Below are 25482 nucleotides of genomic sequence, written 5' to 3' on the forward strand. Positions count from 1 at the left end.
GCCCCCATTTGAACTGGTTTTACACATTTAAGTTGCCTTAACAACTTTTGATTTTTCCTGGCAAATAGACTGAACTGAATAAAAGTGAATTGTGAAGCCAGATATTCAGTGAACAAGACACCAAAATGGCTTCTACATTAACACTTGCATTCACTCCTCAACTGGCCCATGTTTTCCCAACCTCTGACAGAGGGTCTGTGGGCTGTACTGATTGTTCCTGCCAACTTTCTTCTCAGGCAGACCTTCCTTTATCTGTTCTTTTATCAATTGAACCCTACCTGTTTCAGAGCTCTGGAAATTTTCCCATTTTTCTTTTGTTATAATTTTCTCCCATATTCCAAAATAAAATGTTGTTTTCTTATCAGACCATCAAATATCAAGTAGGCAGGTTGTTTTATGAAGTTTAGGAGTTTTCAAGGTATCCATGATATTTAAATATCCAACTAGTTTTCTTTGGTGTTCTTGATTTGTAAAGAGGTATATTAAATAAAAACAGTTGAAGTAATACTTTAAAAGTGGAGAAGGAGCTACTGGTGAGTTAAAGGAAAAACAAACTTAGCTGCTATCTTAAGAATGAGATTACAGAAAGTATTTTTTTCAGAAGGAAGAGTGATTATTGTGCCAGAGAATGATATGGATAAAAATTTGACATTTTAATGACACAATTCAGTGGTTTTCTATATATTCATGTAATAAGATTAGCACACATGTGATCTTCACATGGAGTTATGATTAAAAATATGATCAACAGGAGGCGATCCAAGATGGCGGACTAGAGGGTGACTGCATCTCCAATTGCTCCAGAACCCAGGATCCAAGAAGGGGAGGCATTGAGAGACTTGAACTAAAATAGAGCCACGGGGTGAGTATCCCCCAACCGGTGAAGCGCTGCCCGGGCAGCAGGCCCAGATTCAGGTGGCTTATTAGAGTAAGATAGGGCAGCTAGAGTCTTCCCCAGGAGGCCCTGAGCACTCTGGCGGTGGTCTCCTCCCACAGGGTCAAATTCTCCCGCATCTCAGAGCAGGCCCCCCAGTGAGAGCCTTTATACACAGAACCAAGCTTCAAGTCCCTGAACCAGGGCGGCGAGTTCCTGCCCGCAAGTTGCTTCAGGGACCACGATAGGGCAGCCAGGGACTGCCCCCTCCAGCAGGAAGTGCATTTTCAGGCTAGCTTCTTGGAGCAGACTCCCCAGTGAGAGCCTTTCCACACAGAGCCAGGTCCAAGTCCTGGAACCAGTAGCGGGCTAGGGGCGCTTTCCTTGGAAGCACTGCATTATCAAGTTACTCCAAGACTTCAGGCTACTGAAGGCAGGAAGGTGATACACTGGAAATCTACAGGGACACTATAAGCCAATAGAAGAATTCTGCAATATCACAAAGTCCCACGGACATCTAACCAATATGAGAAAACAAGGGAAGAAAATGTCCCAAATAAACCTAGATACTATATCAATAAAACCCAATGACAGCACAGCAGAAGAAATGTAAGAAAGGGAGTTCAGAATGTACATAATTAAAACAATCAGGGAAGCAAACGAGGAGATGAAAGAGCAAATGCAGGCATTGAAGGAGGAGATGAAAGAGAAAATGCAGGCATTAAATGATCACACCGATCAACAGTTAAAAGAGCAAATATGGGAAGCAAGAGATCATTTCAATGAAGAGTTAGAGATACTGAAAAAAAAAAACCAAAAAGAAATCGTTGATATGAAAGAAACAATAAACCAGATTAGAAACTCCATAGAAAGCATAACAAATAAGATAGAACACCTGGAAGACAGAACCTCAGACATTGAAGACAAAATATTTAAACTTGAAAACAAAGATGACCACACAGAAAAGATGGTAAGAAATCATGAACAGAATCTACAAGAATTATGGGATATCATGAAAAGGCCAAATTTAAGAATTATTGGGATTGAGGAAGGCTCAGAGAAACAAACCAAAGGAATGAACAATCTAATCAAAGAAATAATAGCAGAAAATTTCCCAAATCTGAAGAATGAAATGGAAAACCAACTACAAGAGGCTTATAGGACTCCAAATACACAAAATTACAACAGACCCACACCAAGGCACATTATTATGAAAATACCTAACATACAAAATAAAGACAGAATTTTAAAGGCCACGAGAGAAAAGAATCAAATTACATTCGGGGGAAACCAATAAGAATATCAGCAGATTTTTCAATCCAGACCCTAAAAGCTAGAAGGGCCTGGAACAACATTTACCAAGCCCTGAAAGAAAACGGATGCCAACCAAGAATCATATACCCAGCAAAACTTACTTTCAGATTTGACGATGAAATAAGATCCTTCCATGATAAACAAAAGCTAAAGGAATTTACAAAAAGAAAGCTGGCATTACAGAACATTCTCAGCAAAATAATCCATGAGGAAGAGATGAAAAACAACAATGCAAATCAGCAATAGGAGGAACTAGCCTAAAGGAATAACCAAATAAAGGGGAAACCAAATCATGTCAAAAAACAAAAATGAGTCAAATGACTGGGAATACAAATCATATCTCAATAATAACCCTGAATATTAATGGCCTGAACTCATCAATCAAAAGACATAGACTGGCAGATTGGATTAAAAAGAAAAATCGAACAATTTGCTGCCTGCAAGAGACTCATCTCACAGAAAGAGATACCCATAGACTAAAGGTGAAAGGATGGGAAAAACATACCATGCACACGGGCACAGCAAAAAAGCTGGAGTATCCATCCTCATTTCAGATAATGTGGACTTTAAGCCAAAGTTAGTCAGAAGGGATAAAGAAGGACATTTCATCCTGCTTAAGGGAAGGATAAATCAGCAAGACATAACAATCATAAATATCTATGCCCCAAATATTGGCTCATCCTTGTACGTCAAACAAATCCTTCTCAATTCCAGAAATAAATAGAGCACAACACAATACTACTAGGCGATTTTAATACACCTCTCTCACCACTGGATCGATCTTCCAAACAGAAATTGAATAAAGAAACCATAGATCTCAATAACACAATCAACAATTTAGACTTAACCGACTCATATAGAATATACCATCCAAAAAAGAATGAATACACTTTCCTCTCAGCAGCACATGGATCCTTCTGTAAAATAGACCATATTTTATGCCACACAGCTACTGTTAGCAAATACAGGAAGATAGAGATACTACCTTGTACTCTATCAGACCATAATGGATTGAAATTAGAAATAAATGACAGAATAAAAAACAGAAACTTCTCCAATACCTGGAGATTAAATAATACACTATTATATGATGAATGGATAACAGAAGACATCAGGAGGGAAATAAAAAAATTTTTAGAAGTAAATGAGAACAAAGACACATCATATCAAAATCTCTGGGACACTATGAAAGCAGTACTTAGAGGAAGATTTATTTCATGGAGCGCATTCAACAAAAGAAGTAGAAATCAACAAATAAATAACTTAACACTACAGCTCAAAGCACTAGAAAAAGAAGAGCAGACCAACACCAAAAGTAGTAGAAGACAGGAAATAGTTAAATCAGAGCCGAAATCAACGAAATTGAAACAAAAGAAACAATCGGAAAAATTAACAAAATATAGTTGGTTCTTTGAAAAAATAAACAAAATTGATAAACCCTTAACCACACTAACAAAGAGAAAGAGGGAGAAAACTCTAATTACTAAAATTCATAATGAATAAGGAAATATCACAACAGAAACGAGTGAAATACAAAACATAATTAGAAGCTATTTTGAAAATCTATACTCCAACAAAACAGAAAACCTCGAACACATCAACAAGTTTGTAGAGACATATGAATTACCTAAACTGAGCAAGGAGGACATACACAACTTAAACAAATCAGTTTCATGCAATGAAATAGAAGAGGTCATCAAAAGCCTACCAACAAAGAAAAGTCAAGGACCAGATGGGTTCTCAGCTGAGTTCTACAAAACCTTTAAAGAAGAGCTCATTCCAATACTTCTCAAAGTATTCCATAAAATAGAAGAGGAGGGAATCCTCCCAAACTCATTCGATGAAGTTAATATCACCCTGATACCTAAACCAGACAGAGACACATCGAGGAAAGAAAATTTCAGACCAATATCCTTAATGAACATAGATGCAAAAATTCTCAACAAAATCTTAGCAAATCGCATACAAAAGTATATTAGAAAGATAGTGCACCACGATCAAGTGGGTTTTATCCCAGGGATGCAAGGTTGGTTCAACATCCGGAAATCAATAAATGTCATTCACCATATCAACAGACTAAAAGTTAAGAATCACATGACTATTTCCATAGATGCAGAAAAAGCATTTGATAAAATACAGCATCCCTTCATGCTCAAAACACTAGAGAAAATTGAGGTAGTGGGAACATTCCTTAACGTTGTAAAGGTCATCTACGCTAAGCCCATGGCCAATATCATTCTAAATGGTGAAAAACTGAAAGCATTTCCCCTAAAACCTGGAACAAGGCAGGGATGCCCTCTTTCACCACTTCTATTCAACATCGTTCTTGAGACTCTAGCCAGAGCAATTAGACAAACCAAAGAAATTAAAGGGATACGAATTGGAAATGAAGAACTCAAACTATCCCTGTTCGCTGATGACATGATTATATATTTAGAGGAACCTGGAAATTCCACCAGAGCCCTTTTAGAACTCATAAGTGAATTCAGTAAAGTAGCAAGTTACAAGATCAATGCTCATAAATCCAATGCATTTTTATACATAAGTGATGAATCTTCAGAAAGAGAAATTAGGAAAACTACCCCATTCAAAATAGCATCGAAAAAAATAAAATACTTGGGAATCAATCTCACAAAAGAGGTGAAAGACCTCTACAATGAGAACTACGGAACCCTAAAGAAAGAAATTAAAGAAAACCTTACAAGATGGAAAGATCTCCCATGTTCCTGGATAGGCAGAATTAATATTGTCAAAATGGCCATACTACCAAAAGTGCTACACACATTCAATGCAATTCCAATTAAAATCCCAATGGTGTACCTTGCAGAAATGGAGCAAGCAATTATGAAATTCATCTGGAAGAATTAGAAACCCAGAATAGCTAAAGCAATTCTCAGTATAAAGAGCGAAGCAGGGGGTATTGCAATACCAGATTTTCAACTCTGCTACAAAGCAATAGTAACTAAAACGGCATGGTACTGGTACCAAAATAGACAGGTAGATCAATGGTACAGAATAGAGGACATGGACACAAACCCAAATAATTACAATTTTCTCATACTAGACAAAGGTGCCAAAAATATGCAATGGAGAAAAGATAGCCTCTTCAACAAATGGTGCTGGGAAAACTGGAAATCCATATGCAACAGAATGAAACTAAACCTCTATCTCTTCCCCTGCACAAAACTCAACTCAAAATGTATCAAGGACCTCGGAATCAGTCCAGAGACCCTGCATCTTATAGAAGCAAAAGTAGGTCCAAACCTTCAACTTGTTGGCTTAGGAGCAGACTTCCTTAATAGGACTCCCTTAGCATAAGAAATAAAAGCTAGAATCAACCACTGGGATAGATTCAAACGAAAAAGCTTTCTCTCAGCAATGAAGACAGAACCTACAGAGTGGGAGAATATCTTTGCCACTCATACTTCAGATAGAGCACTAATTTCCAGAATCTATAAAGAACTCAAAAAACTCTACACCAAGAATACAAATAATCCAATCAACAAATGGGCTAAGGAAATGAACAGACACTTCACAGAAGAAGATGTACAAACAATCATATGAAAAAATGTTCAACATCTCTAGTAATAAGAGAAATGCAAATCAAAACTACCCTAAGAGTCCATCTCACCCCAATTAGAATGGCGATTATCAAGAACACAAGCAACAATAGGTGTTGGCGAGGATGTGGGGAAAAAGGTACACTCATACATTGCTGGTGGGGTTGCAAACTAGTGCAGCCACTGTGAAAAGCAGTATGGAGATTCCTCAGAAAGCTTGGAATGGAACCACCATTTGACCCAGCTATCCCACTCCTTGGCCTATACCCCACCAGCCACATAGCTGCTCAATTCAGTATAGCCAGATTGTGGAACCAACCTAGATGCCCTTCAGTTGATGAATGGATAAAGAAACTGTGGCATATATATACAATGGAATATTACTCCGCCATGAGGAATGATAAAATTATGGCATTTGCAGGCAAATGGATGAAATTGGAGGATATCATGCTAAGTGAGATAAGCCAATCTCAAAAAACTAAAGGATGAATGATCTCGCTGATAAGCAGATGAGAACATATAAGGGGGGATACGAGGGGTTTGAGTTAGGGTTAGGGTTAGGTTTAGGGTTAGGGATAAGGAGGGTGGTAAGTATGGAGGAAGAAAGGACTGTATAGAGGGAAAAGAGGGGTGTGAGGGGTGGGGGGGAAGGGAAAAAATAACAATGAATCAAACAACATTGCCCTATGTAAATTTATGATTTTTAATTAAAATTAAAAAAATATGATCAACACTAGCGTAGTTTAATGTCACTCTCTTAATTTCTACTGGAGCAACCTGTGGTTTCACTCACCATCAACCCTTTTAAAATCAGTGCAAATATTGACACAGTGTGTAAAGGGCAATTATGAAATAATACTTAGTCTTATTTTGGAAAGAATTTCGACCTCACAGGGATCTGAAAGGGTCTAGGCGTCATGATTACAGAGCACTGTCATGCTCTCCTTCCAGTCAGTGGTAGAAGATTCCATTTAAATGGTTGGGTAAATATGAGGCAGATGTTTCCAAAAAGCAGATGACAGTTGGCTTTTACAATGTACGATCACTATTTTATGACACTAAAAGTTGAATTATAATAAATTCATGCCCCTAAACTAAGTTATAAAGATTATTTTTTTCTCTGTAACATATATAATAATTTTTTAGGAGATAATATGAATTCAAAGGCTAATAACAATATTCAATTTCATGTGTATATGTACATATATATATATACACACATATATACATACATTATATATGATTATATATGTTTTATTTTTTTTGTTTGTTTTTTGGTTTTGTTGCAGTACTGGGGATTGAAGGCAGGGACTCTTCACCACTTAACTACATGGTCAGCCTTTTTTTTTTTTTTTTTTCCTTTTAAGATAGCCTGGGCTGGAACTTGCAATTCTCTTGTCTCAGCTTCCCAAGTTGCTTGGATTACAGACATGCACCATAACACCTGGCTTACGTACTTTTTAAATTCATTGGAATTGAATATTTTGATATTGTTCTTCCTATTATATTAAAATCAGGGTTTTTTCTTATAAATAACATAATGTGTACTAATTATCACTTAAAGTTAACATACTGAAGTCTTTGAAACAGTGTATTAAAACATGGTTGAACCTTTTGAGCAATGATAATTTGATATAATTTGAATTTAAGATCAATGTTTCAGCTTTCTAGAATTTAATGATATAAACAAAATGCAAAATTAAAATAATTTCAGTTATTTCATTTAACTTTAATTTTGTATCATTTTGAATGATGGACATTTTATTAAGCTTTAATGAAATAATGAAAATCTAATTGCCTTAACCATCCTAGTCTCCAGTTATGGAAAATGTAGGTATAGCTAAATCTATACAGGTTTATGTGCAATTAGGACTCTTGTAATAAACTAAATAATAATAATATGTTTGAAATTCTGGTTTGCTTTTTTGTTGTGCTCTCAAAGTGATTGCTTCAGGCAGGTGCACCTTCTCTTTAGTAGTACAATGAAGCATGCTCTCGTTAGAAAAGGGGCTGTGGATTTCTGGGAACATGAAGCAGATAAAGAGCCAAGGGATGCTTTCAGGTGGGGATGAAAGTCACAAACTGTGTGAATTAAAACGAACAGATCCATTTATCTTTGTCCTTTTACACCTGGACAGAAATGGGAAGAGCCATCTGTCAAAACTGCATGCAATGCAATAAAGGGCATTTTGTTTATCTGTGAATAAATTAAATGGACTTGGATGGGATTTTAATGGAAATATTCACAGCTGAGATTTTCAAACAATCAAGTTTGGCATTTCCTTCAACAAGCTTTTGATGGGCCTCTTTAGAGGACAATTGTCAAGGAGAATTGTCCTTTCCTCCTTTTCTTCTTGCAATATGAACATTCAGCCAATTTTTTTTTCTTTTTAATTTTGATACATTCTGGATCAGTAGGAAATTATAAAAGAGTTTCAACCAGTGTCCACCATAAAAGCTTTGAATGGGATAGATAAATAACGTGACAAAAATATGATTATTTTTGAAATGATTAGAATGGATTTTCAGCTAAATTGATGAAAATAATGTATTTCTTAATAAACTGTCATACTGTTTGAGTAAATAAATCATTCATTGTAAAATACTGTACCAATTCTTGACACTTTTTAAAAATTTTTTTCCTTCAATGACTAAAGCATCAACCTGTAGGAAAAGATAAAATCATATTCTTTCAAAATTTTACTAAGTTTTTCTTTCTTTCTTTACTTTTTGATTAAAGATGAATTGGAGGAATAAAAATCACCAACATTAAAATAACAGAAAAATCAATGGGAAAGTGAAATATAATTTATAAATATTATGTTTATCTTTGGAAGTAGCAATATATTGTGTTAAAAGTTATAGGGCATGGAAATCATGTGAAAATTGGGTATTAGAATATCTAGTTTCATGTGAATAAGTAGACAAGCTTGACAAAACTGAAAAACATTCACAGAAATTAGATTAGTGTGAATAATTTGTTTAAAATGCACTGATGTTTATAATTATATGCATTGGATTCCATAATAATATAATTTGTACTAAAGTGAACAACATGAAGTAGAGAAATATAAGTACACATTGGTGCTATAGTCGGAGAATTTTTTTTAAATAAGTAAGATATAGAATTAAGATAATTCTTGTCTTCTTGAGATATCTTGAAATGTTAAACATACACTCAAAAAGGGTGGAATTTCCTGAAGAACAAAGAACCTCAGAAAAGTTAGTCCTCGCTAAGTACAATTAGAATGCTTATAAAAATTATAAAAGTCAACAATTTCATGAAGCTAAAAAATAGCCAAAACCTATTAATTGTCTGAGGAGCATTTATCTAAGAAAAGTGACTGAATTGGAGTAAGAACAATTGAGGATTATTGGATTTTAAATTGCCATTGTTTTCTCCCCAGTTCAATGGTATTCTATAAAACTACAGCCTTACAACAATGGTAATCGTGAAAAATAGTTCTTATCTTTCTTGGGGGAGGGACAGACAGGTATAGAGCTTCTCACAAAGAACCATCCCTGAGTATATTTCCTATTTGATGTGCCTGACTCTCTACAATTATAATATTTTTATGACTTGTCTTTACTAGATGTGATTTTGAACTTGCTCAATAAGAAGAATCTTATCCTTAAGGTTTTTGTCAAAGACAATGAAGGACTATTGTTTAACCCTGCGATTGCCTGAGATACAAATACCTGTTAGGACAAATAAGAGATTGGTCAAAAGCAAGCAGAAAAGGAGAATCTTATGGGAAGATCTGGGAATAAGAGGTCCCTAAGAGGCCTAGAAAAGTCGCAACATACCCTGGAGATCTAGGAGTCCATGTGCATCTGAAGCGTGGTGTACCTTCCCAGCCAAGAAAGAACAGAAAAGTACTTGATCTTTCAACTGTGGCATGCATGGAGATCATTCACTAAAACATAGTGGAGCCTGATCCTGAGTTTCAACATCCAGATGTAAAAGCATGTTGAGCCACACAGAGACCCTGGCAAAATAGACTTTTTGATTTAGGCCATTAAAGGGAATCTCAGTCTAATATCAGCTGATTACAAAGCTAACTGGAGAATTCAGTGACAGCTCAGAATAGGGAAAACATCTGTGAAGTTAATCATAGAATAAAAGAGAGAGAAAGAGAGAGGGTGGTTAACAGCTACAACAAAGATAATTAAAAGCAGCCACAACAACAAACATTGGGGAAGGGAAGGAATTTGATTTGGATGGTTTCTGTTTTTCATTATTTAAAATGCTGTGTTTTAATACAAAAAAAAAAAATAGATGGCATAGAAACTGGGAATCATGAACCACGCATGATGGGGGAAAGAAGTGAATAGAAACTGTTATTTAGGAACACAAATATTAGACCTACTAAACAAAAACTTTTAAACTAGCTATAACAATGGTAGAAGACCTAAAATGAATCATATCTACAACAGTCAAGTATGAGAATGATATCTCACTAAAAGGGGAGGAGCAATTAAGACATAGAAATTATTAAAAAGAAAATACTAGAAATTTTAAGGTTGGAAAATAAGATAAATAGAATAAAAATGTCTCCAGAGAGGCTCAGCAGGTATAAATTGGCAAAAGAAAAATCAATTAGCTTGAATATAGTTCAATTGACAACATCTGTTCTTAGGAGCAGATATTTTAAAAGTGAGTGAAGAAAAATAAACATTTTATAATGCTAAAGTGTTGATCCATGAGGAAGATAATGTTAAAAACACACTTTCACCTAGCTATGTTGCCTCAAAATAAATGTAGCCAAAATTAACAGCTATTTTTATTAGTTCATTTTATTTATACATTTCCACCCCCAATATCCCTCTTGCCCTCCCCTTCCATCTCCCTTTTCCCATCCCTCCCCTCCTTCTTCCCCAATCCACTTCCTCTTTTCTTAGTATCCCTTTTGTTGCTTTCATGAATATTTATTTTCTTTTTAGATTACACATATAAGAGAAAGCATGCAATACTTGTCTTTCTGAATCTGACTTACTTCACTTAGCATGATGATTTCTAGTTCCATCCATTTTTCTGCAAATGTCATAATTCCATTCTTATTTACAGTTCAGTAATAATCCATTGCCTATTATATCACATTTATCCATTCATTTATCTGTTGATGGTCACCTACTTTGATTTCATGACTTGGCTTTTGTAAATTGTGTCACAATAAACATGTCTATTGTATGTAGGTATGTCTACAAAATGCTGACTTTAATTTCTTTGGGTATATACCAAAGAATGGTAGAGATGGATCATATGATAATTCTATTTTTAGTTTTTTTAGGCTCTTCCATATAGATTTTCAGTCACTGTATTAATTTACATTACTAACAATAGTGTACAAATGTTCACTTTTTCCTATAATCTTGCCAATATTTAATGATTTTTGTACTTTTTATCATAGTCATTCTGACTGAGGTGAGATAAAGTCTCAACGTCCTGTTGACTTGTATTTTCTTAATGGTTAAAGATGTTGAACAACTTTTCATACAGTCATTGGTCATTTGTACTTCTTTTTTTTTTTTTTTTTTGTAAGTGTTCTATTCATTTGTTCATTTATTGATATTTTTGGTTTTATTTTGTTTTGTTTGGTATAAACTTGCAGGGTTTACAAGCCACATCCAGCGTGGATGAGGGAAGGGCTTACTGTCTGAGGACGGTGGTGCCATCAATAAATCAGTTAATTACCAATCAACTTATCTAACCAATAAACACACAAAAGTCAATACTCTTTTCAAAATGAAGGGGTTGTGATGGATGGGGCCATATCAGATCTGGCCTCCAACAACATGAAGAATCCCACCTTCACCTTTATGTATAGTCCTGGCCCAGAACAGGAGGGACTTTTTCTGTGGGGAACAGGATGGGGTGGAGTTAGGGAAGCCATTTGCTTGGGGAACTAGCATATCCCCAGACAGTAAGCCACTTCCATACAGGGCCACTTACTCCTGGGCTATCAGAAACAGTCTCCCATGACCGCCAGTTCCTGGGAGTCAGACCTCTGTATCCCATGGCTCAGCCAAATCTGATTCTGTTAGGCGTGGATGGCTCGTCACATAAACTCTTTTGAGTTCTTTATATTTTTATTCTGGATATTAATCACCTGTCTTAAGAGTAGTTGGCAAAGATTTTCTCCCCTCCTGTAGACTCTCTTCACTCTGTTGTTTCCCTTACTATGCAGAGTTTTTTTTTTTTTTTTTTTTTTGAGTTGTAGATCCTTGCTATTATTTCTTGAGCTATTAGAGTCCTATTTAGGATGTTGTTTCCTGTGCCTTTATCTTGACATGTTCCCCTATGTTGTCCAGTAGCGGTTTCAAAGTCTGATGGCTTATACTTAGATTTTTGATTCAGTTTGAATTGATTTTTGTACAGCATGAAAGATAAGGGCCTAGTTTCAGTCTTCTACACAGGGATACCCAATTCTCTGAGAACCATTTGTTAAAGAGACTATCTTTTCGCCAACATATGTTTTCAGCATCTTTGTCAAGAATCAGATTGCTATAGCTGCGTGGGTTTATTTCAGTGTCTTCTTTTTTTATTCCACTGGTCTATGTGTCTGCTTTTATACCAGTACTATGCAGTTTTTAATACTATGTTTCCTGACAGTTACTTTTCTAAACTTTGAATTGTATATAGAACATGGACTATTTTTAAACACAATTTGAATTCTATTTAATTTATGAAATTTCAGTTATTTTTAAACCAAATGTAAACTTCTTATATGAAGAAGAATTCTGAGAAACAATGTAAGAAAATTAAATGGTGTACTGTATAGACTAAAAAATACAAATAAAAATCTACAAAAATGTGACTTAATTAAGATTAGTTAGGACAAAGAAGAAAAACTGCAATGATATTGATTAGCAATGAAATATTGAGTGAGTAAGTAGAAATGCCTAAGAACAACACCTAAGAACAGAGTCCTAAGGTAGAAAAGGAAAACATAGGAAATATATGGGAGCACAGCAAAACATTGAGGCTTTTTTTCTTAGAAGTTACATCTTTCTCATTTCACCTTGTACAAAAATGCCCTCTAAAATCAAAGGAAGATAATTTCTAAAAAATGTAAACATTTAACGTTTTTTGGCCATTGTTAATGCCAGGCTCTGTTTTAAATATCTTACACACATACACAAGAATTGTAGGCCTCATGGTAACACTGTGAAAGTAGGTACCCCATCTTTACTTTTTGCATGTGAAAATCATAGTTCATTGAGATCAATTAATTTGCCCAATTTTATACAGCTAGCACTTTGTAAAACCAGAATGTAAACACAATTAATCTGGTCTAGAGCTCAGCTGCTTATTTTAAGCACTGCTTTTTAAAACATGCTGGAAACTTTTATACAATGCAGTTAGGTATGGGTATTTTTTCAGATTGATCCTTGGACTTAGTGCTCTTATAGTGGAAGACATGAATTGTTTTACTTTACAAACTTTAAAAGGGTAAAGACATAATTAGAATGGATGAACATTTTATAAATAATCATTAATATATTTTGAAATATCTTGTTTTGATACAAAATAAGTATTAACTGACAGAAAAACACTAATTTAATAATCATGCCTATTACTACATCTCCTTCTTCCACAGGATTTTTTCCTAACCATTATATCTTTCTGGATTCATAAGTTCCTGAGTCTCATCTGATCCTTGTTATCATGTAGATATATTGTTACATGTTAAGGTGACTTTGATCATTTTTACATTTTTAATGAAGTTGAAAAATAAGAGGATACTCTACAAAAGTGTGACATTTCCCTGTGTGACCCTGTAATGACATTGTCTATTAAAGTGGCTAACCTTAGTTTTCTGACTCTGAGAAATCAACCACTCTAAAATTAAACCATATTTTTTTTATTTAGGGAAAATAAAGATTTAACACTGAACATAAATCTATACAAAGAAAAAGATCCAAATGTGAATTAGAATAGGAAATCAATGAGGTAAACAAGTGATCAAACTATATGAGGGAAGATAATTAAAAATAAATTTTGAATCTATTAAACATATCACCATTTCCTTAGAACTATTTTCCTGGACATATTGTCTTATAATGAAAAGCTATGAACTCAGTTAATAACTTTTGTGGACAAATTTAAAAGAAAAATTATTCTTCTGAAAAAAGAATTTCCATTCTAAGATAATTTGTTAATTTGCTTGTTTTGGCTGCTGGGCTATTTTGTGAGTCCAAAGATAAGTGATCACCATCAGCATACTGATAAAAACATTAAATTAATGCTAATTTTATTTTAAATTCTATACCCATAAGGAAAAAATAATCATCCTACTGTCAATGCCACATATATTATCAATGTGAAATATCTCCATTGGAAAAGAAGCAGCATGGCTTACTATTTTCACCCTGTTGACATTACATATCAACTATAAAAATATTTTAGTTATCTAACTCTCAAATTAGAATGAATTAAAAGTTATAAGTTTAGGATTAGAAAATTACTATATTATATACTTTTAGAGCAATAACCAACTTGTATGTTGTGATTATCCTAAATTCTATATAGGAACTTTAAATATTTCTTTAAAATGCTCCCAAATTGGTAGCAATTATATACTTTCTAATTGTTCTTAAACAAAAATGTCTCATCATCTTTTATAGAATTTGGTGACATACGCTTATTAGAGTAATGCTAACTCATAAACACAGAGACCATCCAGGTAAATGGAGAATGCGTTACAGCTATGCCAAGTTGAACCTTGGAGTACTCTGTTAAAGGTTCCTCTGACCTAATGCAGACCTAAACTTCAAGTACAATTTCTTAAATAACTATCTTATGAGTGTCTTCTAAAAGATTCATACTGATAGACCAGAAGAGAAGAGGAAAATTAAAGAAGAAAACAAATAATTAAAAGCCTGAGGGAAAATTAGACTTCAAACACATAAAATAAAACTTATCAACAAATATTTCAATGAGATTTACAATAGAGAAGCAGTAAAAGAAATGCAAGCACACCCCTTTTTTTTATTATAATATGAATTAACTAGGCATGTTTTTTGTTTTCTTTTTTCATAATTTGTAGAATAATAAACTGGAAAAATGTTCTTAATAACACTATATGTTTGTCTAATTCTTATCCTAAACAATGTCTATCTTACTTCTTCAGTTATTTCTCTTTTTTGTGATTGTAGCATAAACTTATTATTTTTAAAACTCTATAAGAGGTTTCAATGTGTCATCTTAAATTAGGGTAATTTTAAACCGGGCATTGCCATGGTATAGTAGAATGAATTTGCACCTAAATCTCACTGAACATAAGAAAAATATGTTACATACTAGATGACCTCAAAAAAGGATGATTAAAACTTCAAACTCAGTGATATCAAAGAGAATACATATAATTGCCCATGCCTCTTACCCACAGATAATTCTTACTATTAAACACTTCCCTCTGCCACACCCTCCCAACAAAGAATGAAAATAAATCGAAAAAAATTAAGGAATATCATCACATTTTATTAAGTCCACAGATGAGAAGAATCAAAGAAAATAATCCATGATACTATGATTGTTTTTATAGAATGGAGAAGGAAAAAAATAACTATAAATGTTACCATATTCATACAGCATGCATTATTTTAGTTAATAACTGTTTTGTATTCTTCAAATAGTATTTCATCTCTCTAAGCACATTTTTGTACTACTGCAGTAAACAAAGACTGCATATAGCAGAGAATAAGAGATGTTCCTTTTCAATAATTATCTTCAAAGCAAGAGGCTACAATAAATAAATAAAATAAAATAAAATGAAAAGCTTAATTTAAAATAAAGGATGAACTCAAGATGGTTAAATAAGTGCATGCCATCAATACTTAATCTTGGGATTAGTTTCCATTTGTCTTTAGAATTTTTGAAAATATTTTCAGTCTTATTCCTTCCAAAATATATTAGGTTCATTTGCATTGCATAGAAACATCTGGAAAGAAAGAGATGTTAGAAATTGACAGAGGGGCAGCTGCGGAAATGCAGAGCTGAATTTACTATTGTTAGTTATGGATGTTCATGAGAAAAGCATGCTTCCAAGAACATAGGAGGACTTCTGAAAATAAACTTTATATAAATAATAAACTTCACATTGCAATATTAGTCTTCCTACTTTGTCATGTGCCCTATTTAGAAAATGATTATTTTTTTATATATTTATCCAGAAATGTACCATCTCCAGAGCTTTTCTTTCCTTCTTGTGGATATGACTTTCCTTTGGTCTGATTTCTCTTTAAACTTAAGAACTTCCTTTAATGTTTCTAATAGTTAAGACCTACGGGTGAATTCTGTTTTTGTTGTCCAAAAATACTTCTATTTTGCCCCAGCCAAGGACATATGAGCTTTCCTATGCCAACTTCTGTGCCCCTATTGCAGTGTAACCACTTCAGCCCCAAGCTCAGACCTTTGACTTGTTGACTTGGCAAGATTGCTCATCCATTCTAGCTCCATGACCATCTGTTGTGATAGAAAGCGGCCTTTGGCAAAAATCTAGTACAATCTGGGCTTTACTTCATAAGTATTTTCTTCTCTCAAAGATCACAATGCTTTTTTGATTCTTGTTTAGTACTTCATACAATTTTATTGGTGTTTTTGGCAGGAGGAAAAGTCTGCCAATTACTGTACCATGTTTAGAACTAAAAGTCAATTATTGGTTTTCTTTTGAATGTAACAATACAGATGGATTCTTATTGGTGACATTAGAGGGTACAGATTTGGGGACCTGTCTAGAGTATTGCACAGAATTTTTTTTTTTTTTTTACAAAACTCCCATTTCTACTCCTTACTGTGTAAACAGGAAATGAGTATCTAACACTCCCTGTAATCAGTCTTCTTAGGGAAAGTAAACTAGCTTTCAACTTTAAATAGACCTGTGCTTCAGGATTGTTATAGCTTGAATCTGGAATTTCCCACAAAGTCTCATCTGTTGACAGGTTGGCCCCAATACAGCAGTATCCAGACATTGGGCTTTTGAGAAGTGAAAAGTGATTTGATCATTAGGTTTCTGATCCCATCATTTGATTGGTCTATTGATAGATTCCTATTTGAGGACATTATTAGAAGGTGAGGTCTAGGTGTAATAGTGGGCTCTTGAGGTGGTGCTTTTGGGAAACATATCTAGTTCCTGTCCCTTTTCTTTCCTTCTGCTTCCTGACTGCCACAAAGTAAGCAGCTTTGTTCTGCCAAGCTCTTCTGCCATGATGGTCTGCTTTGCCTCAGGCTCAACTCAATAGAGCCAGTCATAGCCTGAAAGAAACTTCTGAAACATTAGCCAAAACAAATATTTTCCTCCTTTAGAACCATTTTCTTAGGTACTTTCTCACAGCAATAAAAATCTGACTAATGCATCTGCTATACTTACCTGGTTTTGATCATTAGGAAGGCTTTCTCTGCCCCTGCTATATTTAAGGTGCTCTCCAGGAACACCTATTAAAGTCCTGGCCCTATAAAGAGCAAGGAGTCAACATTTCACCAAATTTAAATTTGCAGTGTGGCATAATTTTTAAAATGTGGCAGGATTTTACCCAAATTTAGTTCATTAGAACTTGATGATATGAAGAGATGATGTGGAAGAAAAGCTATGCATTCACTTTTATCCGTTAGAGCATTGCAAGACCTATAAACATGAGATAATTCCAACAATCTAAAAATTGGGCAGACCACACAAGTTTAGGTAATTTAAGTACACATATCTATTTGGATAAAGAGGCAAGATGCTGCACTGAGACAGCCTCAAATTTGTTATTCTCATTGGCAAAGAACTAGAAAGCTTGAGTGGGAGTGCAAATTCAGAACATAGCCTACAAAACAGTTATGAATTTTGAGAGATAGTATATCAGGTGAGTATATAAGAATTCAGAATATGCAAAGTAGGTCATCTTTGGAAAAAGAGACAATTGAAAAATGTTCATAATCTAATAGTCTGTTATTTGTACTCATAAGAAAGTGCTGATGTTACAGTATGTTAATTAGGTAATTTATTTAAGAATTTAGAATTTCTAACATTTTGAACTTAAGTGAAAATGAATTAACAAATCATACGGAATTTTATTCTTTAAAATGTGTTAGCAAAAAAACTTACTACCACCCGATACAATTTGTGTGAGTTTACTTCAAGGCAAGGGTATGGCCTAATGTATCCATACTCTTGTACTAAAAAACAAATAAGTAATTATACCTTAGCAGAACTGTAATGGGGTTAGGGTGGGGAATGTAATTTCCTAAATTTGAAATATGCCAGATATAATTACCATTCTTACTCTCGAGATATTTATTTCAAGTCTCATTTGAAAGAATAAACAACTGGGGGTATTTTTCCAGACTAAGATATAATTAGACATGTTTTTTTCCCAAAAAATTCATCAAATATCAAAAAATGGGATTACATAATGTAGAAAGTAAGAAAAAGAACTGGATGCTTCTATTGTGTCTGCTTTCACCTTGTGGTGAACACAGGAGAAGCAGGGGGCACTCAGACCACCTTATCTTTTCTGATTTACTTTGGAGGTCACTCTGTCACAAATCATCTGCTTTATGACTTTTGGCCATTAAGAATTTGAAATTTTTTTTCAATTGCAGTATAGCTGTTATATTTCACCCTTAACAGGACTTTTAAGCTTTACCTTTTATTATTTCTAAAGAATTGAACTTCATTACCCACCCCAGAAGAGTCGGGTTTTCAAAGGAATTAAACACATATAGTTCCAGCAAATTGTCTATTATATTATGTGGCCACAGAAAAGCTGAGCTATAATTCTTTCATTCCTGCACCTTTTCTCTACTAAAGAATAGTTAAGTTCAGGGCTTATTTATTTGTCCTGGATGGCATGGACTGATCATCTTGGACCAAGGCCACTTTTAAGAATAGGACAAAGGCTCTCTCTCCTTTGTCTTCTTTAAACTTTTTATATTACAATTTTACTCTTTTTCCATTCACACTCTTTTTTATTCATTTATAAGCTTATTATTCTCTTAGGATGTGTTGAAGTAAAACTCAAATCAAGAATGTAGGGTTTTAATGTAGGTAAAACAGAGCTGGCCTCATAGTTACAAATCATTTTGACAGATCGAGCTTAGATAAAAGACTTCTTCACAAGGTTAATCCTAGTTCATCAGAGTTCTATATTGAGATTTGAGTTTAAATACCTGCCTAATAGTTAGTATGACTTTTCTTGTCATTATCCTATGAATGTATTTCTCACCGGAACCTTATGTAGAGGGTTATTCATTATATATTTGAGGTTACATCTGTAATTGTTATGGTTTAGATATGGTGCCCCCCCCAAATCTCACATGTGACACAATGCAAGAAGGTTTGGAGGAGAAATGATTGGGTTATAGTATTAACCTAATTCGTGAATTAATCCCTGATAGGCTTAATTGAGTGGTAACTGGAGGCAGATGGCATGTGACTGGAGAAAGTGGTTCATTGGGGGCGTGGCTATGAGGAATACATTTATATCTGGCAAGTGGAGTCTCTGTTCATGATTTCTGATCACCATGTGAGCTGCTTCCTTCCGCCACACTCTTCAGCCACAGTGTCCTGCCTCACCTAGAGCTCTGAGGAATGGAGCCTGCTGTCTATAGATTAGATCTCTGAAACCAGGAGCCCCTAGGTAAACCTTTCCTCCTCTACAGCTGTTCTGGTCAGGTCCCTTAGTCACAGCAGGGAAAATGCTGACTAAAACAGTAATGTACATAGAATGGGCACAAATCTGAAGACTAAAGGACCCTGTTAAATAGGGGAGGGAATACAACATCTTTTTCAATTTTTAATTAGTTCCTTCTAGTTATACATAATATGAGGGATCATTTTAACATAATTATTCAAGCATGGACTATGATTTGCTCTACTCATTTCTCAGTTCTTCCCTTTTCCCTTCCCTCCTCCCACCCTGTTCCTATCCCTCTACTCTACTGATTTTCCTGCTACTTATTTATAGTTTGTTTTTAAAAGAAGGTGAGATTTGCTATTGTATATTCACATGTGGGAAAGTTAGTACAGATTCATTCCATCACTCTTCCCTTTTTCCATTCCTCCTCCTTCCTGAACCTTAATCTCCTTCCTCTTCTCCATTGATTTCTTTTCTATTTTCATGGAATTCCCCCACCCTTTTATTTTTTTCCCTCATTTATGTCTAGTTTTTGCATATCTAAGAAAATGTTCAACCTTTGGCTTTCTGGGTATGCCTTATTTCATTTAGTGTGATCGTCTTCTGTTCCACTCATTTATTGGCAAATGTCATAGTTCATTCTTATTTATTGCTAAGTAATACTCCGTTGTGTATATATACCATATCTTTTTCTCTTTTCATCTGTTGAAGTGCATCTAGGTTGGTTCCATAGCTTGGCTGTTGTGAATTAGAGTGTGGTTGTATCCCTATAGTATGCTGATTTTAGATTTTTTGGATATATACCAAGGAGTGGGTTAGTTGGGTAATATGGTGGTTACATACCTAGTTTTTTTAGGAATTTCTATAGCACTTTTCAGAGTGCTTGCAGTCCCAATAACGTAGGAATATACCCTCCCCACCCCCACATCCTTGCTACCATTTATTACTGTTTGTATTATTGATATTTGCATTCTAACAGGAGTGACATGAAATGTCCTTTGATTTGCAAATACACATTTTAGTCCTTTTCATTTCAAAGCAGTCTACTTTGAGAATATACACAGTAATTTTAAGATGCTCAATTTTTAGATAGACAATGGCTTATCTGCCCTCGTACTTTATCCAACTCCTACCTCCTCTCCCTGAGAGGGATCATCTGCCCTCATAATGGTATATCATAATCCTCATCTCTTCCACATGTTCTCAAAGGACTCTAGCTAAGTTGATGCATGGTTGCTCCAAGACCTTTTGGGTGTGGTTAGCCCAATTCCATCTGTGGGCATCCTAATGTTACTTGTTGCTGATCTTGTGGTCAGAGTTGCAATCTTCCTCAGATGGATCAGGCTTGGAAATGGATCCCCTTAGTTTCCCTGTTTGACTATCTGGCTTAGCCTTTATTTAGCTCCTCACTCAGATGCTGGATGTACAAGGCCTATTACAAAGTCATTGTATCCTTGTCCAGACAGACTTCATGGTAAGCCTCTGAGCTTCCAAGATCACATAAGTGCTGAGATGGAGAATGCCTGGAGTGCTACCTTTGACTCCCTGGATGCCCACACTTTTCTCCTTCTTAACTTTGCTGCCAAGAGATCATGTGTGTTTTGTTCTTCGTAAGAATCCAAATGCAACCTCAGAGAGGAGCAAATGAAGCAACGATAGCATCAATGCCGAGTGATTATCTCTAAGAAATAAGCATTATGTAAAGGGACTTTGAATTTACATCTGACATTTAAGATTTCTCTTTCCTTTTACCCAGCAAGAAGGGGATCTTGCTAAAAAATAAAGTAAATTATAAGGAGAAATTCTATTTCTTCACTATATCTGACTCTGAGAAAATAAATTTGTGAATCCCATCACACTTGTAATTGTTGTTTACCTCACAAAAACTTCAAAATAGCCCTGCTGTGTATGCATATAATAGCTTATTTGGGGTCTAAATATAAGACCCCAAAAGGAATTGTGAACATTAGATTTAACATAGAAATGAGCAGACAAATACTCAACATTTCCTACTGGTTAATTCTATTACCACAATTATCAACAAAATGACACCAACTTAGAGCAGTTGCAAAGTCAGGGAAATGCTCATGATACCATATACATCTTGTGTTTAGTGGCATTTAGAATAAAAATCATCCCTCTGTTGAACTAAACCAGCTCTTTAGTCTCACAAAATCAGCTAGCAAAAAGGAATTCAAGTTGTAGACCTATGCCACCATAGGTAGGAATTGGCTTATAACTTTCTTCAGTGCTCAGAGCAACAATTTACAAGGAAAATTCTTCAACTCTTTAAAAATAATGTCTGTTGAAACAAGGTTCCAACTCATATATATTTCAATAATACGTATTTGTTAACTTATATAAAAAATTAACTTTCTTTGGACAAACAAGACTGAGAACCATCTCACACTGTGTAATGCATTCTCAAGTTAATCCTGTCCTCCAACAGATGACCATAAATTAATGGTACACAAACATGTCTCAATATCGAGTCTCTGTGGAGGCTTCTGAAATACCAACACTCAGTTACTCAATAAATGCTAATTGGCAAAGATGATAATGATATGTTACTCATTTCCCAAAAGGCCTTCTAACTCTGTTGGGTTTCCCCATCCATCTGCTTTAGAACACCGAAGAGAAAAAATGTCAGTACTCATAAGTATAAAATTTTCCACAATTTGTGGATTCAAGAAATCTCTCATGCATTTTAATTACACACACACACACACACACACCCCTCACCACAGTCGATTAGTTTATATTTTTTACTTTGAAAAGCTCTTCACTCTGAATTATAATACTTTGGAGATTACCTGGATTTAAAAAAAAAAAAAACAATGGGGAAGAGGACGGATCCCTGATTATTGCTGTTATGTTTCCACATTTATTGTTCATTATTTTGTTTCCATGATTTCCTTCCCTTGTGCAATACAGTTGTTCAGAGCTGTATTTTGTGTGATCTCCATTATGTTCCTGCTACCACTCAGAAAATAATACTACAAGCACCAGACAATAGTATGACATGGACATGTCTGGTTCATGTAATACTATTCTCTGAGTGGTAGCAGTGACAAAATGAAGACCACGTGAAACCATCAACAATAGTAGAGAGCAGCCTTCAATCTCACTCACTCATCTTTTTGGTTATTACCGGTCTAGTTGATGTTTGCCCGATATTTTTCTCATCTTTTCCTTGTCTCCTTGGAAGAAACTAAGGCATGGCTGAGTGTTCCCCTGCTGGGTGGCTATACAAGAACAATCCATGTCAATGCCACCCTTCTGTTAGACATCCATTACCAGGTAGGCATCCTCTTTGTTTCCCAGATCACCAGTGTTTGGTCATTGGGACTGGAAGGGAAAGTAGGTTTTTGCCTTTACCGAACATTTTATGTGACCATTTTCATCTCCCCCAGTTTGCTTCCCCTATAAGCATGCACATAAAAGCAAGTTAAGGGGCTTGCTTTACTATTCCTACAGCCCAAATATTTCCTAAATGTATGACTAAGAGTTTTATATTTGTCTATCATCCATTTAAATTTTTATACAAGGTGAATCATCCAGCAACATTTGCTTGAAAGACTTGTCCAGTTTCCATTGAACGATTTTTATATCTTTGCGAGCCATTTCATGTGGATCTCTTACCAGGTTCTCTATTCTCTTTCAATGATCAATGTGTCAGACTCTGTCATTTACACAGTCTTTGATACCATAGCTGTAAAATAAATCTTGAAATTAGGCAGATTGATTTCTCCCACTTTATTATTTTTCTTCTCAACATTATTTTAGTTATCCTAGGGATTTTGTCTTCCCATATAAATGCTAACGTAAGTTTGCCTACATATCCACATATCCAAAAAAAAAATCTTTCTGGGAGAATGACAGGAATTGATTAAAACTATACATCAACTTATTGAAAATAGACATCCTTTCTCTGTAAAATCTTCAATTCATAGATACAACATATCTATTAATATATAATATATATATATTAAATTTCCTTCATCTGAACTTGTAGATTTCAGCAAGCAAACCTCTACATTTTTAGACTTATATCTGTATATTCCATGTAAGCAAGTATATATGGTATTGTAGTTTTATATTTTGTGATGACATATTCACTGTTTGTGTCCTACAAAGTTGATAAATTCACTTATTAGTTCTTGAGATTTATTTGGGTTTTGTAGATTGCTTGGAAAGTTCTACATAGGTAATCATGTGCTCTACAAAAAAGGACAGCTTTATTTCTTCTTCAGATTGGAATGCATTTTATTTCCTTTACTTGTGTTATTACAGCACTAGAAAATCAGGCACTGAGTTTTACAAGAGTTCTGACAGCAGATATCCTTGACTTGTTCCTGAACTTAAAGGAAAAACATTCAATCCCTGTCAATGAAGTGCAATGCTAGCTGTAGGTGTTTTCAGATGCTCTTTCTCAAGTTGTGAGAGTTCCCCTCTAATTTTACTTTTCTGAGAATTTTATCATGATGGATGGTAAATTTTGTCAAATACCTTTCTGCATCATATAATCACATTTTTTGCTATATCTTATAATTATGTTGATTTTCAAATATTGGGTTAGACTGGTATCCTTGCAGTGAACATCATTTTGTCATGGTGCATAGTTTTTCTTTTATATACATAAAATCTAATTGATCATGTTTTGTTAATAATTTTGGTGTCTATATTCATAGGAACTATTGGCCTATTGGTTTATTATTTCTTTTTCTTTCTTTTTGGTATTGTGTTTTCTGGTTTTGACACTAGAGTAATACTATCTCCTTGTCTTTTTGCAAGAAGAAATTATATGAAACTATGTAAACATTTTGTAGAATTCTGTAATAAAGCTATCTAGGCCTAGTGATTTATTCCATTGTAAAAACTTTGAAGTCATAAATTCATTATCTTTAACATGAAATTATTAAATTATTAATTATTAAAAGAATCTATTTCATTTTCTGTGAGATGTGGTAGTTCAATGTACTTAAGTAAGTGTCCACATCATCTAAGTTGTCAAATCTTTGTGTTCAGAGTTTTCTTTGATTATCCATTTCATGTCTATAGTGTTTATAGTGATATTATCTATTTCAATCCTGTATTGGTAATATATGTCTTTTTTAACTTCTCAGTCTAATTAGAAGTTTGTCTATATCCTTAATCTTTTTAAAGAATGAGCTCTTTGCAACATAGATTCTACTGCTTTTATTTCGAATCTTACTGATTTCTACTTTAATCTTCATTATTCTCTTATTTATTATTGCTTGGGTTCTAAAACTCTATTTTCTTCAGGGTACAATTTCATAGATGAATGATTTCTAAACTCTTTTTTTTTCCTCAAATATGCATTTACTACTTAAATTTTCCTTTCAGCACTCTACTAACTCTGGCCCAGAATTTTTTATATACTCTAATTTCATTCAGTTCAATGTATTTTTTACTTTCTGATGACAAATGTTGTTTAACACACCAATTATTTATAAGTGTTATTTAGTTGCAAAAGTTTGAATATTTTTTTCCCATTTTGTTGTTGTTGTTGTTATTTACAGGTTGATTCAACTATGGACAAAGTAAACAAAATTATTAAGATGTAAAGTTAAGGATATATATTGTCTATTTTGGTATATTCTGTGTGGACTAAAGTAGAATATGAATTTTGCTGTTCAGAGGAAGATTCCCTGAATGCTGATTAAATAATGTTAGTTGTTGAGTTTTTCTATATCCTTGCTAATTTTTTCTAGTTTTTATATTAACTGTTGAGGGTGGGATGTTAAAATTTCCCACTCCATTATGGATTTCTTATGTCTCTTTCCAGTTCTATTTTGCAGCTTTGTGGTTTCATGCATATACGTTTAGTATTGCTGTACTATTTCAAGTGGAATATAGGAAAATTACCTCTTTTAATATCAGATTTTATCCTTTTTTTTTTGTAATTACCTAACATATTTCCTATACATTTACACAGAACATTTCATGATGTTATAACTTTTTTTCAATTGTCAAGCACCATTTAGACAAGAGGAGAAGAAAAGTACTTTCTCATATTTTTGGTTACTTTGTCCTTTAATCCTTTCTAATATTCCAAGATTCTTTCAGATCATTATCTTTCTGTGTAGA

This window comes from Sciurus vulgaris, assembly GCF_902686455.1.
Source record: "Sciurus vulgaris genome assembly, chromosome: 7".
NCBI lineage: Eukaryota > Metazoa > Chordata > Mammalia > Rodentia > Sciuridae > Sciurus > Sciurus vulgaris.